The following is a 20328-nucleotide window of genomic DNA, read 5'->3' on the forward strand; positions in this document are numbered from 1 at the left end:
GCGGACCCATTTTTTTCAAATTTTTTGATTAAATTGGTGAACGAGGGAATGATTTGGGGAGTGTTTTTTCTAATAAAAAATTTTTTGTCATTTTTTTTTGCTTTTGTTTACTGTCAATTAGTTATGTCTGGTATCTGATAGACGCCGTGACATCACTAATTGCTGGGCTTGATACATTACACATCTGATATCAACCCCATTTATTACCCTGTTTGCCAACGCACCAGGGCGCGGAATGAGTTGGGGCGAAGCGCCAGGATTGGCGCATCTAATGGATGTGCCACTTCTGGGGCGGCTGTGGCCTGCTATTTTTAGGTTTGGAAGAGTCCAATAACCATGGCTCTTCCCACCCTGAGAATACCAGACCCCAGCTGTCAGCTTCACCTTGGCTGGTGATCTAATTTGGGGGGACCCCACGTTATTTTTTTTTTTAATTCTTTATTTATAAATAAAAAAAAAGCCTGGGGAGCCCTCCAAATTGATCACCAGACAAGATGAAGCTGCCAGCTGTGATTTGCAGGCTACAGCTGTCTGCTTTACCCTGACTGGCTATCAAAAATAGGGGGGACCCCACGCCATTTTTTTCATTTTTTTTTTTTTATAAATACTAAGCTAGGCACCCTTTAGTGCCACATGATAGGTACTAAAGGTGCCAGCTTCGAATATGCAGGTGGGGGTGGGACGTTATATATATATTTGACATCCATTCATCCATTGACGCTTTTTTGGCTGTGTGCCCACAATCAGGTTTTGCAGTGGTTTGGGCGCTGAGTGTTTTCCCTGCGTCCATAACGCTGCGTTGTGCAGTAGGAGCACAGTGGAAGGATTTTTGGAGATCCCATGACCACTGTGCTTCTTTTCTCCGCAGCATAAACTGACCGGTGGCGTGGCTTCCCGAGCCTCAGCATGTCAATTTATGCTGTTGAGACGAGAGTGCTCTCTGCAGGTAGAATATAGCTAAAGTCCACAGCAGCCTGAACCCAAATCCTGGGCATGGCCAGCTGCGTTCTCCCGTGGACAACACTCACATCTCTGCAGGAAGGCTGACACTGTGTACTAGACGCCGTGTCGCTGGATCATGGCCACATAGCCTAAAAGTGAGAATATTGTTGCTACAGCAACATTTTGGGTGAAGTAGCTGTGGATTCAAAATGCTTAATATACTCCTGAATAAAATCCTTGAGGGGTGCAGATTCCAAAATGGGGTCACTTGTGGGGGTTTTCTGACGTGAAGTTTATTTCAACTTTTCCAAAATTCAAATGGTGCTCCTTCCATTCCAAGCCCTCCCATTTATCCAAACAGAATGTGGAGAAGGAAATGACATCACAGGTTTTTTTTTCCAAAGGTCTGTGTTCAACCAACTTTATTAACACTGACAAGTCTTAAAAAACGCACCTAAAAAAACGCATGGAAAACACATGAAAACCGCATGAAAACCGCATGAAAAACGCATGCGTTTTCGATGCGTTTTTCTCAAAAAGCATTGTTTAAAATTCTACCCTCTGCCAGAGGGTGCGTTTTTTTCTGCGCTGAAAAAAAAGCAACGTGTGCACATAGCCTAAAGCACAGAGAGCATCATGAAAACCAAGGAACACAACCGGAAGGTCCGTGATATTGTTGTGGAGAAGTTTAAAGCCGTATTTGGTTACAAAAAGATTTCCACAACTTTAAACATCCCAAGAAGCACTGTGCAAGCGATCATATTGAAATGGAAGGAGTATCATACCACTGCAAATCTACCAAGACCCGGCCGTCCCTCAAAAATTTTATCTCAAACAAGGAGAAGACTGATCACTGATGCAGCCAAGAGGCCCATGATCACTCTGGATGAACTGCAGAGATCTACAGCTGAGGTGGGAGAGTCTGTCCATAGGACAACAATCAGTCGTACACTGCACAAATCAGGCCTTTATGGATGAGTGGTAAGAAGAAAGCCATTTCTAAATGATATCCATAAAAAGTGTCATTTAAAGTTTGCCACAAGCCACCTGGGAGACACACCAAACATGTGCAAGAAGGTGCAGGTCAGATGAAATAAAAATTTAACTTTTTGGGCACAATGCCAAACGATATGTTTGGCTTAAAAGCAACACAGCTCATCACCCTGAACACACCATCCACACTGTCAAACATGGTGGTGGCATCATCATGGTTTGAGCCTGCTTTTCTTCAGCAGGGACAGGGAAGACGGTTAAAATTGATGGGAAGATGGATGGAGCCAAATACAGGACCATTCTTGAAGAAAACCTGTTGGAGTGTGCAAAAGACCTGAGACTGGGACAGAGATTTGTCTTTCAACAAGACAATGATCCCAAACATAAAGCAAAATCTACAATGGAATGGTTCACAAATAAATGTATCCAGGTGTTAGAATGGCCAAGTCAAAGTTCAGACCTGTATCCAATCGAGGATCGGGCGGCACGGTGGCTCAGTGGTTAGCACTGCAGTCTTGCAGCACTGGGGTCCTGGGTTCAAATCCCACCAAGGACACCATCTGCAAGGAGTTTGTATGTTCTCCCCGTGTTTGCGTGGGTTTCCTCCGGGTTCTCCGGTTTCTTCCCACACACCAAAAACATACAAATAGGAACTCTAGATTGTGAGCCCCAATGGGGACAGTGTTGCCAATGTATGTAAAACGCTGTGGAATATGTTAGCGTTATTTAAAAATAAAGATTTGATTTTTTGATTTAATTTGATCTGTGGAAAGAGCTGAAAACTGCTGTTCACAAACGCTCTCCATCCAACCTCACTCAGCTCGAGCTATTTGCAGGAAGAATGGGCAAGAATTTCAGTCTCTCGATGTGCAAAACTGATAGACACATACCCCCAGCGACTTGCAGCTGTAATCACAGCAAAAGGTGGCACTACAAAGTATTAACTTAAAGGGGCCGAATAATATTGCATGCCCTACTTTTCAGTTATTTATTTTTTATAAAAGTTTAAAATAAGCAATAAATTTCGTTCAACTTCACAATTGTGTCTACTTGTTAATTCTTCACCATAACATTAACATTTTTATCTTTATGTTTAAAGTCTGAAATGTGGGAAAAGGTTGAAAAATTCAAGGGGGCTAAATACTTTCGCAAGGCACTGTATATAAAAAAGTAAATACAGTGACCCAGAACCAGAAAAGTGTGTGGGATTATACAGATCCTCAATATACTGTATATTACTTATGTAGAATGCATGTATATTCCAGGGAATTAATTGCAGCATATATAAAGCTAAAGGTCTAAGTTTAAACCCAAAAGTAATGTATTGTGCAGCAGTGTATACTGGTTTATATAGTAGGCATGTATATATCGAAATAATTTTTCCATATAGTGCAGTGGATTATATATAAACATAGCTGTATCTAGCTAAAGTGCTCAGTGCAAACATGGAGATCACAACAGTTGTGGAACAATATCCTGCAAAGTAAGTTCCTTTATAACATGCAATAACCAGACTGATTGCAATAAGTATTGTGCAAAGCTAGAGTATAGAATGCAAGCCAGATCGATATGATACTACAAGAGACTAAGGTAGATAATTGATAAATAACATGGATTGAAGGTGAGTACAATAAATTAGATAAAACACTGTGAAATGATGGCACAATGTTCATATAACAAAACCACACATATTCAGTACCTTTAGAGGATCAGTGTGCACATGTGACGCCCAACCCGACAAGTGTTTTGGATTGTCCTTCATCATATATTGCTGCTCTGTATAATCTCTCACACTTTCCTGGTTCTGGGTCACCATATTTACTTTTTATATACAAGAACATAATTTGAATTCAGTGTGTGTTTTTAATGTCGTTCAATTTTATTTTATTCAGACACCCCCTTTTTCTGCATCCTTACTGTTGTTTGTAATATTAAATAATAAAGATTTTTTTTTTGTATTTTTGACCTTCCATCAAGTTTTGCTGTTTGGTTTGGTTTATATTTTATACCCAGCCAAGATAAAGTGGACAGCTGGGGGCTGGTATTCTCAGGCTGGGGAGGCCATTGATTATTGAACCCTCATCAGCCAAAAAAGAGCAGCTCGTAAATGCACAAATATTGGCGCATCTATTACATGCGCCAATTCCAGCCCTAACCAAGCTCAACCCATTGCCCTGGGGCGGTGGCAATCTGGATAATATAAGGGGTTCGTGACAGATGTGAATTGTCAAAAAATCACAGCTGTCATCAAGCCTGAGGTTAGTAATGGGACCCCACATTACTAACCCTGTAAGTCAGAAAAAATAAACACAAAACATAGAAAAATATCCTTCATTTAAAAAAAAAAAGCCTCTTTTTCAAATGTATTAACTTCCAAAACATCCCTACAGGTCCTAAGTAATTCACAGAGAAATCATCCTTTACTTCATGCAGTATTTGCTTGGACCTGTCTCGCCCACAGCCATGACTCAGTCATGGGTACGGGATTGAAATAGACCAGGTGGGTGCTGCTGAGAGCAGTTTTACTATTCATATGTGAGGCCGTATGGCACATTTTATAAAAATATTTTAGTGTAGGACTTCCCCAAATGAGATTTGCAGTGACATGGCGGGGTAGCTCAAGAAATTGCAATTTTTTGCCAAAAATCTCAAATGATGATTCCGGCCTTGCTGCATCTGAGGTCACAGATAATTAATGTGCACAATACACCTGACCCAGTAATTCGTTAATCCGGTAATTAGACATTGAGTTTAATTACTTCATCTGAGATCATATCTGGGGTTCCCATGGTACCCCAGCTGGGACCTATGGGTAACACATTGGACTCATTAACTTCCTCTCAATGCTGGATTACCAGATTAGTCAATGTGTGCACTAGAGATGAGCGAACCGGTCGCGGTTCGGCTCGAGGTTGGTTCGCCGAACGGACCTCCCGTTCGAGTTCGGTTCGTCGAACGTTCGACGAACCGAACTCGAACTGCATAGGAAACAATGGCAGGCAATCACAAACACAGAAAAACACCTAGAAAACACCCTCAAAGGTGTCCTAAAGGTGACAAACAACTCAAACACATTGGAAAGTGACAAGGACATATACTCATGCGAAAACAAAACAGCTGGACAAGGAAAAAGAGGAGGACACACAGATATAGGCATGGCACGCCCTTCTAAAATCATGTAAAACACCGCAAGGTGACTCCAAGCGGAGTCTCCATTTTTTCCAAAAATTGGGCCACACACACACCCACCCCTTCAGTGGCAGCAGTTGTGCCCCAGTTGTACACTTCACAGCTACATTTGCATCAAGCACATTCAAAAATACGCCATTCTTATCCGTCCCCAGGATGACACCGGGGTAGGTAGCAAAGTCTTTCCTGATCCCAGCTCTGTTCATCTTGGCTTCTTTTAAAAACACATCAAGCAAGGGTTACTCCAAGCGGAGTCTCCCTTTTTTTCCAAAAATTGGGCCACACAGACACCCACCCCATCAGTGGCAGCACTTGGGCCCTAGTTGCAAACAGGATGTTTTGATTTGCATCAAGCACATTCAAAAATACGCCATTCTTATCCGTCCCCAGGATGACACCGGGGTAGGTAGCAAAGTATTTCCTGATCCCAGCTCTGTTCATCTTGGCTTCTTTTAAAAACACATCAAGCAAGGGTTACTCCAAGCGGAGTCTCCCTTTTTTCCAAAAATTGGGCCACACAGACACCCACCCCATCAGTGGCAGCACTTGGGCCCTAGTTGCAAACAGGATGTTTTGATTTGCATCAAGCACATTCAAAAATACGCCATTCTTATCCGTCCCCAGGATGACACCGGGGTAGGTAGCAAAGTCTTTGCTGATCCCAGCTCTGTTCATCTTGGCTTCTTTTAAAAACACATCAAGCAAGGGTTACTCCAAGCGGAGTCTCCCTTTTTTTCCAAAAATTGGGCCACACAGACACCCACCCCATCAGTGGCAGCACTTGGGCCCTAGTTGCAAACAGGATGTTTTGATTTGCATCAAGCACATTCAAAAATACGCCATTCTTATCCGTCCCCAGGATGACACCGGGGTAGGTAGCAAAGTCTTTGCTGATCCCAGCTCTGTTCATCTTGGCTTCTTTTAAAAACACATCAAGCAAGGGTTACTCCAAGCGGAGTCTCCCTTTTTTTCCAAAAATTGGGCCACACAGACACCCACCCCATCAGTGGCAGCACTTGGGCCCTAGTTGCAAACAGGATGTTTTGATTTGCATCAAGCACATTCAAAAATACGCCATTCTTATCCGTCCCCAGGATGACACCGGGGTAGGTAGCAAAGTCTTTGCTGATCCCAGCTCTGTTCATCTTGGCTTCTTTTAAAAACACATCAAGCAAGGGTTACTCCAAGCGGAGTCTCCCTTTTTTTCCAAAAATTGGGCCACACAGACACCCACCCCATCAGTGGCAGCACTTGGGCCCTAGTTGCAAACAGGATGTTTTGATTTGCATCAAGCACATTCAAAAATACGCCATTCTTATCCGTCCCCAGGATGACACCGGGGTAGGTAGCAAAGTCTTTCCTGATCCCAGCTCTGTTCATCTTGGCTTCTTTTAAAAACACATCAAGCAAGGGTTACTCCAAGCGGAGTCTCCCTTTTTTTCCAAAAATTGGGCCACACAGACACCCACCCCATCAGTGGCAGCACTTGGGCCCTAGTTGCAAACAGGATGTTTTGATTTGCATCAAGCACATTCAAAAATACGCCATTCTTATCCGTCCCCAGGATGACACCGGGGTAGGTAGCAAAGTATTTCCTGATCCCAGCTCTGTTCATCTTGGCTTCTTTTAAAAACACATCAAGCAAGGGTTACTCCAAGCGGAGTCTCCCTTTTTTTCCAAAAATTGGGCCACAGAGACACCCACCCCATCAGTGGCAGCACTTGGGCCCTAGTTGCAAACAGGATGTTTTGATTTGCATCAAGCACATTCAAAAATACGCCATTCTTATCCGTCCCCAGGATGACACCGGGGTAGGTAGCAAAGTCTTTCCTGATCCCAGCTCTGTTCATCTTGGCTTCTTTTAAAAACACATCAAGCAAGGGTTACTCCAAGCGGAGTCTCCCATTTTTTCCAAAAATTGGGCCACACAGACACCCACCCCATCAGTGGCAGCACTTGGGCCCTAGTTGTACACTTCACAGCTACATTTGCATCAATCACATTCAAAAATACCCCATAATTAACCGTCCCCAGGATGACACCGGGGTAGGTAGCAAAGTCTTTGCTGACCCATGACTTGTTCATCTTGGCTTCTTTTAAAAACAATGTAAGCAAGGGTTACTCCAAGCGGAGTCTCCCTTTTTTCCAAAAATTGGGCCACACAGACACCCACCCCATCAGTGGCAGCACTTGGGCCCTAGTTGCAAACAGGATGTTTTGATTTGCATCAAGCACATTCCAAATCCACAAGCATTTACTCTCCCCAGGATGACACAGGGGTAGTAAATTCCTTCTGGATCCATGACTTGTTCATTTTGATGAACGTCAGTCTGTCCACATTGTCACTGGACAGACGCGTGCGCTTATCTGTCAGCACACACCCAGCAGCACTGAATACACGTTCAGAGACAACGCTGGCAGCTGGACACGACAAAATCTCCAAGGCGTAACTGGAGAGCTCTGGCCATTTTTCTATGTTTGAAGCCCAAAAGGAGCAAGGCTCCAGTTGCACAGTCATGGCATCGATGTTCATTTGGAGATACTCCTGTATCATCCTCTCCAGCCGTTGAGTATGTGTCAGACTTGTTGTCTCTGGTGGCCTTGCAAAAGAGGGTCTAAAAAAATTATGAAAAGATTCCATAAAATTGCTGTTACCGGCACCAGATACGGTCCTACTGGTACGGGTAGACTGGTGAAGATGACGAGACCGTCCCATGTTTGTCAAGTTACAACTGGGAGATTCCCTCCCTGCACCTGCACGGTTGTTTGGTGGAAAAGCCGAGCTAAGATCGAGTAACAGCTTCTGCTGATACTCCTGCATACGTGCGTCCCTTTCTATGGCTGGAATTATGTCACAAAATTTGGACTTGTACCGGTGATCTAATAGTGTGGCAATCCAGTAGTCATCATCACTTCTAATTTTGACAATACGACTGTCATGTTGGAGGTAGTGCAACAAAAAGGCACTCATGTGTCTTGCGCAGCCATGCGGACCAAGTCCACGCTGTGTTTGTGGCATAGAGGTGCTACCCATTCTTTCTTCCTCTGACATCTCCCCCCAACCTCTTTCAACTGAAATTTGACCAAGGTCTCCCTCATCCGCTGAGTCTTCCATGTCCATGGACAGTTCGTCCTCCATTTCTTCATGTTCTCCTGCACCTTGCTCAACATTTCGCCTTTTACTATGCGACCTTGTCGATCCCTGTTCCCCATGGTCCCATGCCTGCTGCGTTGGTGATGATGAACGTCTGGACCTTGGTGATGTTGTTGTCCCTTGCACATATGAATCCTCCTGTAGTTCCTCCCCTTCATGTTGTCCCACCCCCTGACTCCGAATAGTGTTTAGCGTGTGCTCCAGCATGTAAATGACTGGAATCGTCATGCTGATAATGGCATTGTCAGAGCTAAACATATTCGTCGCCATGTCGAAACTGTGCAGAAGGGTGCATAGGTCCTTGATCTGAGACCACTCCATCAGGGTGATCTGCCCCACCTCTGCATCTCGTTGGCCCAGGCTATACGTCATGACGTATTGCACCAGGGCTCTGCGGTGCTGCCACAGTCGCTGTAACATGTGGAGAGTTGAATTCCAGCGTGTCGCCACATCGCATTTCAGGCGATGAACCGGCAGGCCGAAAGACTTCTGTAGCGATGCAAGTCGCTCAGCTGCGGCGCTTGAACGCCGGAAGTGAGCAGACAGTTTTCGTGCCCTGTTCAGAAGGCCATCTAGGCCGGGATAGTGTGTTAAAAATTGCTGCACGACAAGGTTCAACACGTGAGCCATACAAGGTACGTGTGTCACCTTGCCCAGGCGAAGGGCCGCACCCAGGTTTGCAGCATTGTCGCACACGGCCTTACCAGGCTGCAGGTTGAGTGGAGACAACCATTTATTAAACTCGGACCGCAGAGCTGACCACAACTCCTCAGCTGTGTGACTCTTATTACCAAGACATGTCAAGCTAAAGACCGCCTGATGCCGTTGCGCTCGGCTGCCAGCATAGTAATGAGGCGTGCGTGATTCCTTCTGCGCAGTGAGAACGCTGGTGGCCTGACCAGGCAGGCTTGGGGCGGAGGTGGAGGACCCAGATGAGGTGGAGGATGCAGAAGCTGTGGCGGAACTTGGACAGACAGAGGATTGACACACAAGTCGTGGGGACGGCAAGACTTGTGCAGCAGACCCTTCACCATCTATCACCATAGTTACCCAGTGCCCAGTCAGCGACATGTAACGTCCCTGTCCATGCTTACTGGTCCAAGTATCGGTGGTGAAATGCACCCGTTCACACACAGAGTTTCTCAAGGAAGCGGTGATGTTGTGTGCGACATGCTGGTGTAGCGCGGGCACACCTTTCTTAGAGAAGTAGTGGCGACTAGGCATCTGGTACTGGGGCACAGCGACAGACATAAGGTCTCTAAAATCCTGTGTGTCCACTAGGCGGAAAGGCAGCATTTCGGTAGCCAACAGCTTACAGAGGGATAGAGTCAACCTCTTAGCTTTGTCATGGGTCGGAGGAAGTGGCCTTTTATTTGACCACATCTGAGGGACAGAGATCTGGCTGCTGTGTGTAGACGGTGTTGAGTAGGGTGTCCCTGGAAAAATGCAGGTTTGTGAGGAAAGTGCAGGCGGAGACATGATGTTGCCTTCATCCAACGTTGGTGCTATCGATGTCTGAGAGAGCTGTACACACTCACTTGTTTCCCCTTCCAAACCAACTGACGACCTTACAAGCAAACTGCCTGTTGCGGTTACAGTGGTGGAAGTTTTGCGTGGAAAAACAGGTGTGACAGCTGTCCCCACAGTCCTAGAAGATGAAGAGCGCGCGGATGCACTGGAAGGGGCGGGCGGTGGATGGTTCGCTCCGCTAGCCGGCATTGCAGCACGGTGAGCTTCCCACCGGGACTTATGATATTTATTCATGTGACGATTCATGGAAGAAGTTGTCAAACTGCTGAGGTTTTGACCTCTACTAACAGAATCATGACAAATGTTACATATCACATGAGTTGGGCGATCTTTTTCGATGTGAAAAAAGGCCCAGGCTAGGCAAGGCTTAGAGGCCATGCGACCTGTTGATCCACCCCGAATAATGCTCATAGGCAGAGTGGTGGCTGAGGATGCAGTTGTAGACGTGCTACCAGTGCTCCGACTCTGTCCAGGAAGGCGCAAGGTAACTTCGTCGTCGGTTGCATCCTCCTCCACCGCCTCTGTTGACCTCCTCGAGTGCCTGACTGGGGGTTGACAGTAGGTGGGATCTAGAACGTCATCATCAATTGTTGTGTTCGCACTCCCCTCCCCCTCAGACCGAGCCTCTTCTTGCCCTGACCGAATATTTAAGTTGTCATCCCAATCGGGTATCTGCGTCTCATCTTCATCAGTATGTTCCTCATTGTCTATAACCACAGGTGTTACAGTTTGTGACAAAGGGTCAACATTATGCTCAGAAACTTGGTCCTCACGGCCTGAATCTGAGTCACAAAGGTTCTGGGCATCACTGCAGACCATTTCCTGTTCTGTACTCACTGTAGCTTGGGAGCAGACCTCTGATTCCCAGGCTATAGTGTGACTGAACAGCTCTGCAGACTCAGCCATCTCAGTTCCACCATACTGTGCAGGGCTGATGGAGACTTCAGAGCTGGGAGAAATCAAGTGTGATTGGGATGACAACTCAGAGGAATGGTGTTTTTTGGATGCGGTACTTGAAGTGGCTGAGAGGGCACTTGTTGGACCACTTGAGATCCATTCAAGCATTTTCCTTTTTTGCCCATCATCTACCTTTGTTCCTCTTGTTCGTGTCCGTAAAAAAGGGAGCACATCGGATTGTCCACAATAAGTAGTAGACATCTTACTTTTGCTAGTAGATGGTCTATCTTCAGCAGATGATAATGGAGCTTTGGCACCTTCCCCACTGACAAAACCTTTTTTGCCTTTTCCACCACGCCTCTTCCCCTTTCCACCAGCATCTGTCATTTTGCCACTCATGTTGATTGCGACAAGATTGTGGACTGAAAATGTGGTAGTAAAAATTGAGAGGTGGTGAAGATTGCAGTGGTGGTCTAGCTTTATTAACAGCAGAATAATAAAGAATAAATATCCCTGACAATGTAACTTAGTTATAATTCGTTGGAGTGTGCAACGCAGGCAGACGTGCTGCAAATGTCTTGGCACTAGTGGGACTATAGCAAAGTCCAATAGCCACGTATAGGATGCCACTAGGTTCACTGAGTGTGTGCTAGTATAATGGCTTAGTTATAATTAGTTGGAGTGTGCAACGCAGGCAGATGCGCTCTGCAAATGTCTTGGCACTAGTAGGACTATAGCAAAGTCCAATAGCCACGTATAGGATGCCACTAGGTACACTGAGTGTGTGCTAGTATAATGGCTTAGTTATAATTAGTTGGAGTGTGCAACGCAGGCAGACGTGCTGCAAATGTCTTGGCACTAGTGGGACTATAGCAAAGTCCAATAGCCACGTATAGGATGCCACTAGGTACACTGAGTGTGTGCTAGTATAATGGCTTAGTTATAATTAGTTGGAGTGTGCAACGCAGGCAGACGTGCTGCAAATGTCTTGGCACTAGTGGGACTATAGCAAAGTCCAATAGCCACGTATAGGATGCCACTAGGTACACTGAGTGTGTGCTAGTATAATGGCTTAGTTATAATTAGTTGGAGTGTGCAACGCAGGCAGACGTGCTGCAAATGTCTTGGCACTAGTGGGACTATAGCAAAGTCCAATAGCCACGTATAGGATGCCACTAGGTACACTGAGTGTGTGCTAGTATAATGGCTTAGTTATAATTAGTTGGAGTGTGCAACGCAGGCAGACGTGCTGCAAATGTCTTGGCACTAGTGGGACTATAGCAAAGTCCAATAGCCACGTATAGGATGCCACTAGGTACACTGAGTGTGTGCTAGTATAATGGCTTAGTTATAATTAGTTGGAGTGTGCAACGCAGGCAGACGTGCTGCAAATGTCTTGGCACTAGTGGGACTATAGCAAAGTCCAATAGCCACGTATAGGATGCCACTAGGTACACTGAGTGTGTGCTAGTATAATGGCTTAGTTATAATTAGTTGGAGTGTGCAACGCAGGCAGACGTGCTGCAAATGTCTTGGCACTAGTGGGACTATAGCAAAGTCCAATAGCCACGTATAGGATGCCACTAGGTACACTGAGTGTGTGCTAGTATAATGGCTTAGTTATAATTAGTTGGAGTGTGCAACGCAGGCAGACGTGCTGCAAATGTCTTGGCACTAGTGGGACTATAGCAAAGTCCAATAGCCACGTATAGGATGCCACTAGGTACACTGAGTGTGTGCTAGTATAATGGCTTAGTTATAATTAGTTGGAGTGTGCAACGCAGGCAGACGTGCTGCAAATGTCTTGGCACTAGTGGGACTATAGCAAAGTCCAATATCCACGTATAGGATGCCACTAGGTTCACTGAGTGTGTGCTAGTATAATGGCTTAGTTATAATTAGTTGGAGTGTGCAACGCAGGCAGATGCGCTCTGCAAATGTCTTGGCACTAGCAGGACTATAGCAAAGTCCAATAGCCACGTATAGGATGCCACTAAAAAACACTTAGTGTGTGCAAGTATAATGGCTTAGTTATAATTAGTTGGAGTGTGCAACGCAGGCAGATGCGCTCTGCAAATGTCTTGGCACTAGTGGGACTATAGCAAAGTCCAATAGCCACGTATAGGATGCCACTAGGTACACTGAGTGTTTGCTAGTAAAATTGCTTAGTTTAAAAAAGTTGTAGTGTGCAATGCAGGCAGACGTGCTCTGCAAATGTCTTTGCACTAGTGGGACTATAGCAAAGTCCAATAGCCACGTATAGGATGCCACTAGGTACACTGAGTGTTTGCTAGTAAAATTGCTTAGTTTAAAAAACTTGGAGTGTGCAATGCAGGCAGATGTGCTCTGCTAATGTCTTTGCACTAGTGGGACTATAGCAAAGTCCAATAGCCACGTATAGGATGCCACTAGGTACACTGAGTGTGTGCTAGTATAATGGCTTAGTTATAATTCGTTGGAGTGTGCAACGCAGGCAGATGCGCTCTGCAAATGTCTTGGCACTAGTGGGACTATAGCAAAGTCCAATAGCCACGTATAGGATGCCACTAGGTACACTGAGTGTTTGCTAGTAAAATTGCTTAGTTTAAAAAAGTTGTAGTGTGCAACGCAGGCAGACGTGCTGCAAATGTCTTGGCACTAGTGGGACTATAGCAAAGTCCAATAGCCACGTATAGGATGCCACTAGGTACACTGAGTGTGTGCTAGTATAATGGCTTAGTTATAATTAGTTGGAGTGTGCAACGCAGGCAGACGTGCTGCAAATGTCTTGGCACTAGTGGGACTATAGCAAAGTCCAATAGCCACGTATAGGATGCCACTAGGTACACTGAGTGTGTGCTAGTATAATGGCTTAGTTATAATTAGTTGGAGTGTGCAACGCAGGCAGACGTGCTGCAAATGTCTTGGCACTAGTGGGACTATAGCAAAGTCCAATATCCACGTATAGGATGCCACTAGGTTCACTGAGTGTGTGCTAGTATAATGGCTTAGTTATAATTAGTTGGAGTGTGCAACGCAGGCAGATGCGCTCTGCAAATGTCTTGGCACTAGTAGGACTATAGCAAAGTCCAATAGCCACGTATAGGATGCCACTAAAAAACACTTAGTGTGTGCAAGTATAATGGCTTAGTTATAATTAGTTGGAGTGTGCAACGCAGGCAGATGCGCTCTGCAAATGTCTTGGCACTAGTGGGACTATAGCAAAGTCCAATAGCCACGTATAGGATGCCACTAGGTACACTGAGTGTTTGCTAGTAAAATTGCTTAGTTTAAAAAAGTTGTAGTGTGCAATGCAGGCAGACGTGCTCTGCAAATGTCTTTGCACTAGTGGGACTATAGCAAAGTCCAATAGCCACGTATAGGATGCCACTAGGTACACTGAGTGTTTGCTAGTAAAATTGCTTAGTTTAAAAAACTTGGAGTGTGCAATGCAGGCAGATGTGCTCTGCTAATGTCTTTGCACTAGTGGGACTATAGCAAAGTCCAATAGCCACGTATAGGATGCCACTAGGTACACTGAGTGTGTGCTAGTATAATGGCTTAGTTATAATTCGTTGGAGTGTGCAACGCAGGCAGATGCGCTCTGCAAATGTCTTGGCACTAGTGGGACTATAGCAAAGTCCAATAGCCACGTATAGGATGCCACTAGGTACACTGAGTGTTTGCTAGTAAAATTGCTTAGTTTAAAAAAGTTGTAGTGTGCAATGCAGGCAGACGTGCTCTGCAAATGTCTTTGCACTAGTGGGACTATAGCAAAGTCCAATAGCCACGTATAGGATGCCACTAGGTACACTGAGTGTGTGCTAGTATAATGGCTTAGTTATAATTAGTTGGAGTGTGCAACGCAGGCAGACGTGCTGCAAATGTCTTGGCACTAGTGGGACTATAGCAAAGTCCAATAGCCACGTATAGGATGCCACTAGGTACACTGAGTGTGTGCTAGTATAATGGCTTAGTTATAATTAGTTGGAGTGTGCAACGCAGGCAGACGTGCTGCAAATGTCTTGGCACTAGTGGGACTATAGCAAAGTCCAATAGCCACGTATAGGATGCCACTAGGTACACTGAGTGTGTGCTAGTATAATGGCTTAGTTATAATTAGTTGGAGTGTGCAACGCAGGCAGATGTGCTGCAAATGTCTTGGCACTAGTGGGACTATAGCAAAGTCCAATAGCCACGTATAGGATGCCACTAGGTACACTGAGTGTGTGCTAGTATAATGGCTTAGTTATAATTAGTTGGAGTGTGCAACGCAGGCAGACGTGCTGCAAATGTCTTGGCACTAGTGGGACTATAGCAAAGTCCAATAGCCACGTATAGGATGCCACTAGGTACACTGAGTGTGTGCTAGTATAATGGCTTAGTTATAATTAGTTGGAGTGTGCAACGCAGGCAGACGTGCTGCAAATGTCTTGGCACTAGTGGGACTATAGCAAAGTCCAATAGCCACGTATAGGATGCCACTAGGTACACTGAGTGTGTGCTAGTATAATGGCTTAGTTATAATTAGTTGGAGTGTGCAACGCAGGCAGACGTGCTGCAAATGTCTTGGCACTAGTGGGACTATAGCAAAGTCCAATAGCCACGTATAGGATGCCACTAGGTACACTGAGTGTGTGCTAGTATAATGGCTTAGTTATAATTAGTTGGAGTGTGCAACGCAGGCAGACGTGCTGCAAATGTCTTGGCACTAGTGGGACTATAGCAAAGTCCAATATCCACGTATAGGATGCCACTAGGTTCACTGAGTGTGTGCTAGTATAATGGCTTAGTTATAATTAGTTGGAGTGTGCAACGCAGGCAGATGCGCTCTGCAAATGTCTTGGCACTAGTAGGACTATAGCAAAGTCCAATAGCCACGTATAGGATGCCACTAAAAAACACTTAGTGTGTGCAAGTATAATGGCTTAGTTATAATTAGTTGGAGTGTGCAACGCAGGCAGATGCGCTCTGCAAATGTCTTGGCACTAGTGGGACTATAGCAAAGTCCAATAGCCACGTATAGGATGCCACTAGGTACACTGAGTGTTTGCTAGTAAAATTGCTTAGTTTAAAAAAGTTGTAGTGTGCAATGCAGGCAGACGTGCTCTGCAAATGTCTTTGCACTAGTGGGACTATAGCAAAGTCCAATAGCCACGTATAGGATGCCACTAGGTACACTGAGTGTTTGCTAGTAAAATTGCTTAGTTTAAAAAACTTGGAGTGTGCAATGCAGGCAGATGTGCTCTGCTAATGTCTTTGCACTAGTGGGACTATAGCAAAGTCCAATAGCCACGTATAGGATGCCACTAGGTACACTGAGTGTGTGCTAGTATAATGGCTTAGTTATAATTCGTTGGAGTGTGCAACGCAGGCAGATGCGCTCTGCAAATGTCTTGGCACTAGTGGGACTATAGCAAAGTCCAATAGCCACGTATAGGATGCCACTAGGTACACTGAGTGTTTGCTAGTAAAATTGCTTAGTTTAAAAAAGTTGTAGTGTGCAATGCAGGCAGACGTGCTCTGCAAATGTCTTTGCACTAGTGGGACTATAGCAAAGTCCAATAGCCACGTATAGGATGCCACTAGGTACACTGAGTGTTTGCTAGTAAAATTGCTTAGTTTAAAAAACTTGGAGTGTGCAATGCAGGCAGATGTGCTCTGCTAATGTCTTTGCACTAGTGGGACTATAGCAAAGTCCAATAGCCACGTATAGGATGCCACTAGGTACACTGAGTGTGTGCTAGTATAATGGCTTAGTTATAATTCGTTGGAGTGTGCAACGCAGGCAGATGCGCTCTGCAAATGTCTTGGCACTAGTGGGACTATAGCAAAGTCCAATAGCCACGTATAGGATGCCACTAGGTACACTGAGTGTTTGCTAGTAAAATTGCTTAGTTTAAAAAAATTGTAGTGTGCAATGCAGGCAGACGTGCTCTGCAAATGTCTTTGCACTAGTGGGACTATAGCAAAGTCCAATAGCCACGTATAGGATGCCACTAGGTACACTGAATGTTTGCTAGTATAATGGCTTACTTAGAATGAGTTGGAGTGTGCAGAGGACAAGAGGGTACAGTGGCAGGATTGTGGTGCTCTGGGTAGAGGAATGGAAGCCTGCCTTTCTATTCCCTCCTAATGGTGAAATGCAGGGAGGAAATCCCTGACCTGGGCTACACAGACGCTGGCGCTGTTTGCAGGACCTGTCACTTATGGCTCTCTGACCCTGCCGCTTTGAGCCCTTAAAAGGACTGCTAGAATGTGCTCTCCCTAAGCTGTCTAACGCTGTGTATGCAGCGCATACAGCTGTATCGGCTATAGGACTCAGGAGGACGGAGCTGCGACACTGATGTCTGACACCAAAGACGCAGAAGGCAGATAATGGCGATCGTGAAGAAAATGTCCGGTTTTATAATGCAGGGACATGTGACATGCAGATCCTATCACACATGCCGTTGCTTCTCTGGCTCAAAGTCCACTTAGGTGTGTGTGTGTCTGTGATTGGCTGACATGCTGGCCCGCCCCACAAGACGCGCGCGCTTAGGGAAGGAAGACAAGAAAAAAAAAATGGCGATCGCCATTATAGAAACAGCAGTGATCTGAAGGCGCTGTTCACGCACACTATACACTGAAATGTGATAATAGTTTGATTCACAGAGTGACTTACACTATTACAGCAGAAACCAAGCTAGGATTTAGCTGTTTTTTGGCTGCTAGAACCGTTCTCGAACGTTTCTAGAACTATCGAGCTTTTGCAAAAAGCTCGAGTTCTAGTTCGATCTAGAACATGCCCCAAAATCACTCGAGCCGCGAACTGGAGAACCACGAACCACGAACCGCGCTCAACTCTAGTGTGCACATTGAGTATTTGGTTGCAGACATTTCTGCAACAAATCTGCATCTCCATTTTTGAGAGGAAAAAGTAAATTTATTTTTTTTTTCATCCACATTGCTTTCATTTTCATGAAGCACCTAAAGGGTTAATAAACTTATTGAATGTGGTTATGAGCACTTTGAGGGGTGAAATTTTTAAAATGTTGTCGCTTTTGGGTATTTTCTGTCATATAGGCCTACCAAAGTCACTTCAAATGTTTTCTGGTCCCCCAAAAAATTGGTTTTGTAAGTTTAGTTGGAAAAATTTAGAAGTTACTGATAATATTTTAACTCTTCTAACTTCTTAAGAAAAAAAAATATGTTTGAAAAATTATGCTATTGTAAATCAGATGTACAAAATGTTATTTACCTTTCTTGGGTGACATCATTTTGGTTTAAGAACATAAAAATCGTTTGAAAATTTCAACATTTTGTAAATTGTCGCCAAAACTCCAATATTTTAACAACTAAAAGTAGAAATGTCTACCTAAGTTTACCACTATCATGAAATACAATGCATCATGAAAAAAACAATCTCAGAATCACTGGGATCTGTTGAAGTGTTCCAGAATTATTACCGTATAAAATTAACCTTCTCAGAAATGTAAAATTTGGTCTTGTCAGGAAGGTGAAAGCAGGCTTTGGTGGTAAGGGGTTAAGGGGATGGTTAAGGGGGTTATCACAAAAGTCTGCAGTGACATCTGTGAATTGTCAAATCGTGTTGTGAGGATCCTCCTATACTCACGGCAAATCGAATGGTCACATGACTGAAGTATGTGATATGGATAATCCCAGCCACTTTATGACTAGACACGTAGCCTAACTCAACACAAGGGAATTGAGCGAGGTCACGCTCATCTAGACAGAATGTGGCCGGGAGTATGTATATCACATTTTCGCTGCCATCGTGCAGCATGCAGTGTGAGAATTCACGAGTCTCCAAGTCACGTACAGTGAATGAAGAAATAAATAACAATCGAGAAAAAAACAGCCCCAGCATAAATTAAATGAAAAAGTTTATTACAAAAATTAAAGGCCCATTACACATACATGTTTAGGACATAACAGGAACATGCAAATATCAACGTTTGTTTAAAGAAAAAAAGTTCTTATTCATAAATAGTTTGGGTTTTTTTTGCTTGAATCGCATTAATGTTTCAATGTTCCTATTATGCCCTAAACATGTATGTGTAATGGGCTTTTAATTCTAGTAATAAACTTTTTTATTTTATTTATGCTGGTGCTGGATTTTCTCGATTTTCTTCACCTGGGAGCAGGACCAGGATTTCTGAGCATTGCAACTGTAGCACCCCTGAGGTATCAGGTGCCACAAAATGTAACCTGTGGAAACCCAAACCCCAGATTATCCATGCCAGTCAACACACCAGCACCCTCAGGCCACACATACACAAACCCAACACCAGACTGGGAGACTGCTTAGCAACAGGTGAAAGGAATGGACACTGATTGGATAGTCTCCACCCAATCTGTAGGGAGAGACCCAGCAAGGGGGAGGGGCGAGTGGTCAGTTGGGAAGTTGGCGGGAGGAAGTAGTCGATGAAGTAATTGAGTTAAATGAAGTGAAGTCGAGAGTTGAGAGGAGAGGGAAGGAGTCGGGAGTTAAAGTAATGAAAGTAAGAGAAAAGACCTGAAGTAACACCGGAGTGCTGTAACAGGAGTGAGGGACTGTGGAGTACAGAACTAGGACTCCAGGAACCGTGGGTTACCTGTGGAAGTGGAATACTCCAGAAACCATGGGACACCTGTGGAAGTCTGGAACCAAGGCTCACAAGACTCAGCAAAAGGCAGAGTGAAGACCCTAAGACAGCAGGACATTTTATGGTCAACTGGTAATTCTGCCAGGATTTCCAGGATCCCTCACCAACCCAAAGAGTCAGAAGCATCAGCAGCAAAGAGGGGACCGGGGACTGAATCCCTTAAATAGTCCAGGCTGCCTGCAATAGGATCAAGACTAAAAGAAAGGGACTCCCAAGAAGCTCTAGGCCACGGGAGCTCATCAACAGCAAATGTGCACGGAGGACAGCCATCCCAGGTCAAAGCTGGCACAGAGAACAAGGGGAGCGGGAACACCTGTAACTGGCAGCACCGGGTCCAGGTACCAGCCTCCAGTAAAGGCAAGTTGAAACTGCAACACCGGAGTGGACTGTTTCCTTCTTGTCTCTGTACACATATACTGACTGTCCCTTACCATTGCCCCCTTCACCATCCACTGCTGGGGCCTGTCCCTGCTTGTGGAGGGCCCAAAACACCTAAGGTACACTACTCCATCAGCCCCAGCAGGACCCTGCAGCAGCGGCCTCATTAACCAGGCCTCACCTCTTTTTATCTCACAGACCCCCAGGGTCACGGAATGGGGCATCGGCCGCGACCACAACTGCTCCCCCCTGTGCACCGCACACCTGGGACCGAGTACCCCAGAGCCCCTGGAGCGTCACACACCCTTCAATCATTCTCCAGGGATTTGCTATTCTCTTCTCTGATGCTACAGTGAATGAAGACCTTTGTGAAAAGCCTGGATAACCCTTTTAATATTATTAGACTTTGTCATTTTCTTTATTGAATAAAATGATTAGTGATGGGCAAACTTGCAGATACCCGAGATCTGTGGGTCCAACCGGGTTTAAAAAAACACCCGGTTCCGGCCCAGAATATATCTCGGATATCTGGCTGGATTCCAGTTCCCATATAGGGACCCAATAGGGACCAAATCAGTAGCTTAAAAATAGTGATAGAAGGGATCCGCACTTTATACC

The sequence above is a fragment of the Anomaloglossus baeobatrachus genome, chromosome 4 (assembly GCF_048569485.1).
Source record: "Anomaloglossus baeobatrachus isolate aAnoBae1 chromosome 4, aAnoBae1.hap1, whole genome shotgun sequence".
In the NCBI taxonomy this organism is placed as follows: domain Eukaryota; kingdom Metazoa; phylum Chordata; class Amphibia; order Anura; family Aromobatidae; genus Anomaloglossus; species Anomaloglossus baeobatrachus.